This window comes from Dendrobates tinctorius, unplaced genomic scaffold (assembly GCF_039654945.1).
Source record: "Dendrobates tinctorius isolate UK_male_01 unplaced genomic scaffold, ASM3965494v1 ptg000192l, whole genome shotgun sequence".
NCBI classification, from domain to species: Eukaryota; Metazoa; Chordata; class Amphibia; order Anura; family Dendrobatidae; genus Dendrobates; species Dendrobates tinctorius.
The window spans coordinates 2,379,678-2,385,339 of NW_027361859.1; positions in this window are offsets into that span (position 1 = coordinate 2,379,678).

Consider the following 5,662-nt stretch of genomic DNA (forward strand, 5'->3'; position numbering starts at 1 on the left):
GCGGAGCCGCGTGTGTACGAGGTGTACAGAGCGGAGCCGTGTGTGTACGAGGTGTACAGAGCGGAGCCGCGTGTGTACGAGGTGTACAGAGTGGAGCAGTGTGTGTACGGAGCGGAGCCGTGTGTGTACGGAGCGGAGCCGTGTGTGTTCAGGGTGTACGGAGCAGAGCCGTGTGTGTACGAGGTGTACGGAGCAGAGCCGTGTGTGTGCGAGGTGTACGGAGCAGAGCCCCATGTGTGTACGAGGTGTACAGAGTGGAGCCGTGTGTGTACGAGGTGTACAGAGCGGAGCCGCGTGTGTACGAGGTGTACAGAGCGGAGCCGCGTGTGTACGAGGTGTACAGAGCGGAGCCGCGTGTGTACGAGGTGTACAGAGTGGAGCCGTGTGTGTACGGAGCGGAGCCGTGTGTGTGCGGAGCCGTGTGTGTTCAGGGTGTACGGAGCAGAGCCGTGTGTGTACGAGGTGTACGGAGCAGAGCCGTGTGTGTGCGAGGTGTTCGGAGCAGAGCCGTGTGTGTGCGAGGTGTACGGAGCAGAGCCCCATGTGTGTACGAGGTGTACAGAGTGGAGCCGTGTGTGTACGAGGTGTACAGAGTGGAGCCGTGTGTGTACGGAGCGGAGCCGTGTGTGTAAGGCTACTTTCACACTTGCGTTTTTTTGCTGCACTTTTTTTGCTGCACTTTTTTTGCGCACACAAACGCATGAAAAAAAGCATCATGCGTTTGAGTGCGTTTTTTTTGCGGGTTTTGGTGTGTTTTTTTTAAAACGCATGCTTTTTTGCGCATACGTGTGCATTACAATGCGCACGTATCCGCACCCATAGACTATAATGGGTGTTTTGCCTTTCTTCCTCCTCCACTCTCCCACTTCTCCATACTATACCCCACTATACGCTGCCTTTTTCCATAATGTCCTCCAAACTGCCTTTTTCATACTGCTCCCCCATGCTGTAGTCCCCTCCACCTCCACATACTGTCCACCATGCTTTAGCTCCATACTGCTCACCCACACTGTCTTTCTACGTTATTATACTGTCCACAATAATAAAACTCTCTCTCCAAGCTGCTCCATTGCTATACTGCGTTCCCTCACTACCCCATAAAACCAACCCCCTTGCATCTGCAATAATAGACCATAGATTCATACTTCAGCTCATCCACAGAATGCTTACTGTTCACCGCTGCCTCTGCGATGACAGTAGCAGTGTGATGGGGTCAGCAGAGTGATGACCTCATCACGTCACCTGCACGTCAGGAGGTAAAGCTGATGAGCAGTCCTCTGCCCCTGTGCTGGTGTTAGTGTTCAAATATACAATGGAATAGAGGAAGGAAGGAAGTGCCATCTACCGGTTCTCTGTGAGCCACAAGAAGTCCTATCGATGACCGCATGTGGCCAGTATGTTGTACAGGCCTGATATAAACAATAAAGCAATAGATCCAAACACAATGATATTAGTAAAAAAAAAATGTTTCTTAACATTTAATGTTTTAAAGGACTTGTCTAACACCTCTCTTACTCCTGACCTGACATCAGATGTGAGATGATGATGCTTTATTTGATCAGTTGAAAAGAGAACCATTTACTGGCGTGTATGCACAGTTCCTGCTCTAAGGCTACATTTTATAGATTTTTCCCTGGCTAAAAGTGGGTTAAAATTAATTTTACTGATCCATTAGCCCCCTCTGGTCACTTTTGCAGGTCTGCTCAGCTTACCATCTCTGGTCAGAGGACAAGAAGACTGACTTTACATTGGGCCAGGAGGCACTGCTCTTGTTAAGTGATTTTCACAGAAAGAAGGAGCCTGGGCATCTCTCTCTTTCCAGCTGAAGAATTGAACCAGGACTGACTTTCTGAAGGTTTATCACACACCAGCCCACAGAAGAGGTGAGGAGACAGGAAATCCCCAACAGCGTCTTGGATATACAACACTCAGCACGTCCTAAAGCGGGAGGTGTGGAACTACCTGGGACTCCCAAGCATAAGTCACTGCTTTGTACTCCATAAGCCTGCTCACAGTAATTTACAGCCCTGAAACAAGTGCTCATACCTTTAGAGGAGTTCTCCCACCCTTTCATACTTGGGGACCCCGTGTATAAGACGCCATTGCATAGCTTTTGGCGCCAAAGTAGCCATCTTGATTGAAATTCAGCCCTGACATTTGCAATCACAGGCCCATGTTGTCCTTGTCTCCAAGCACCAAATGGGGATATATTACTAATATTACCCTGGATGGAGGAAAGCAAGATATAATAATAATTTTATTTCTATAGCGCCGACATATTCCGCAGCACATTACATTATAGAGGGGACTTTTACAGACGATAGACATTACAGCATAACAATAATCACATAGATTATAACAGATACCAAGAGGAGAATGAGGGCCCCGCTCGCAAGCTTACAGTCTATGAGGAAAAAGGGGAGACACGAAAGGTGGGTGGTAACAATTGCTTTTATTGTTTTTATGGTTTGGACCTTCCCTAGTGTAAGAATCGGGTTTACTACCAGACCAATATTTCTAATGATATCTGTGGCCTGCTGGGGTAAGCGACGGAGTCAGCGACTGTGACGGGGTATGCGACGGAGCAGGAGGAGACACCAGGCCGATAAACAATTCAGCAAGATTTATTGGAACAGTGAACTGGAGCAACACAAATGAAAGTAATTCTGCAGCGTCCGTAATGAGTCTACAATGAGTCCACACAAAGGGAGCAGATCCGGGGGCGCCACACGGCAATCCGGCGCCAGGAAAATAGAAATAGTCCTCGGGTGAATTCAATGGATCCAGCTGATGAGGGACACAACACAGTCCCACATGGCAGCTTCTAACAATACACATGGTCACTGGGATCTCGCCTCAGCATAAGGTCCCAGCCCTTCACAGGTCACCACACAAATGAACTCAGCCAACACATGAGTCTATTGTCCTATGTCCTGGGATCAGCCCATCGATGGGGGAGGGCTCCCACCTACTTTTGACTATGTGGCTAATAAGAAGTTTCCAGAAGCTACATGCTTGTATTGGATAAGTCCTATGTTGAGGAGAACAAAGACAGACTTCCCCACCGATTGTTGACTCAGGCCTGATTACATTGCAGTCAAGGGACACAGGCCGGGGGAGGGACACGCTGTTACAGCGACTTTGTGCTCCGTCACAACTGTTAGCGTGTGATGTCTTGAGAACACCGATTCTGTTAACAACGTATCAGACAAGGCAGCCCACAACCTGAAAGGCCCTTCTGGCATTTGCCGGATGGCCAGTCCAGCCCTGATCTTGAAGGTCGGTGGACTCAGTAGCACACTGAAGCATACGTGCTGTATTATTCCTTCCTAACCAGCTTAATACGACAGACTTGGAATCCGTTGAGGTGATCTCCATATGAAGAAACCTGTACCTCATTTTTTTTAAAATCTTTGGGGAACTTATCACATAAAACAGCCCTCCCAACACCCCTTTATAAGATCTGAAGAGGGAAAAGAAGTAAAACTTCCTGCCTACCACTATACAAGTTATATAATCCTTTCCTGACATCTAGTGGCAGTTTACAGAGGTGCATAAGACTTAAGGAATAAAGGTATGGGATACATAATACAACCTATCATTTGCTGAACTCTGCTGCCATCATATGGCATATCTTATAATTATTACAATATTGACTCTAAATACTCAGCTCAAAGGACTCTCCTCTCTCATTACACCAAAACTTGAACCACCCTTTAGAACGCCTCACTTACCTAAATTTTAACTTGTTTAGACAGAAAAAGGGAACGGAAAAAATACTGATGGCAGCATAACAGTGACGTTCCAGACCTCACCGTCAACAAAGAGACAATGGACTGACACCAAGGCGGAACACGTGTGCCAAAACGAAAGAGAAGAGGAAAACTGAACCATTATGGAGGGTGTGGAGAAACCAGGCCTAACTAACACTCTTGGACAGGTTTCTGGTTAAAAGAGCTCACAATACTGGGTCGTTATGCCACCAAATTCGCAAAGAAAACCAATCCTAAAGGGAGGATCAGTAAAGAATTTCACCACAGGACTTAAATTCCTGGAAAAATATGTCATCTCCCCACCAAAGAAGACTACAAATCCTTTGTCTCATAAGTTAAGGATGCCTGCAGAGTAGAATCATAGAATCATAGAATCGTAGAGTTGGAAGGGACCTCCTGGGTCATCTGGTCCAACCCCCTGCTCAAAGCAGGATTCACTAAATCATCCCAGTCAGATGTCTGTCCAGCCTCTGTTTGAAGACTTCCATTGAAGGAGAACTCACCACTTCTTGGGGCAGCCTGTTCCACTCATTGATCACTCTAAGGCCGGAGTCACACTACAGCGAGATACGGCCGAGTCTCGCAGGTTAAAACCAAGCTCTGGCACCGGCACTCCGGAGTGGCGCGTGCAGCTCCATGTATTGCTGTGCGACTGCACGCTCCGCTCCGGAGTGCCGGCGCCAGAGCTTGGTTTTAACCTGCGAGACTCGGCCGTATCTCGCTGTGTGTGATCCCAGCCTAACTGTCAAAAAGTTTTTTCTAATATCTAATCTGTGTCTCCTCCCATTCAGTTTCATCCCATTGCTTCTAGTCTTTCCTTGTGCAAATGAGAATAAAGTTGATCCTTCTACAATGTGACAGCCCTTTAGATATTTGTAGACAGCTATTAAGTCTCCTCTCAGTCTTCTCTTTTGCAAACAAAACATTCCCAAATCCTGCAACCTTTCCTCATAAGACAGGGTTTGCAGACCGGTCACCATTCTGGTCGCTCTTTTCTGAACTTGCTCCAGTTTGTTGATGTACTATGTACACCAAGATGTTAAGCAAAGTGGACTCTATGGAAAATGAACATGATATCACCAGGAGATACTTTTCTAAACTACATATTCGAGTGACCATATACGCTAAAGCTCTGGATGAAACAAACATCTTGAAGACTTGGACAATAGAGGTTGACGCAACAATATAAAGGTACTGTCACACTTAGCGATGTACCAGCGATCCTGACCAGAGATATGACGTGGTCAGGATCGCTGGTACATCGCTAAATGGTCGCTTGTGAGCTGCCACACAGGCAGATCTCACCAGCGACATCGCTGGGGACGGGGGTCGCTTCTTACCTGTCACACTAGGCGATCCTGCGTCCTCCCGCCCGGCTCCACGCTCGTCACTTGTCTCTCCACAGGAAGCGCCGCAGGAAGCTGACGACGAGAAACAGTCCAGGACGTTCTCGCGCGATCAGCGATAACCAGTGATGGAGCCGGTCGTAGGTAAGTATCAGACACAGCGATATCGCTAGCAATATCGCTATAACGTCACAAATTATATCGATATTGCTAGCGATATCGCTTAGTGTGACAGTACCTTAAGGGTGAAAGGCTTTCCTGAGGCTGCAGGATCGGAAGATTTTCATGCAACACTTGAACTTCATATTGGGCCAATATGCAGCCCATAAAATAATAATAGACATTGTGCACAGAGTACTCCACTCTAAATGCTTTCAAACTCAACAGTGTGATGTGATCTGCTATGTTGATGACTTCAATTAAAGAAGGACATAAATTCTAAAGCCCGCACTCTCCGTAGAGCTGACTTTGAAGGGACTCCCATTCAACTATATCCTAACCTCTCCTGGATTACCATCCAGACAGCCAAAACCACTCCTATCC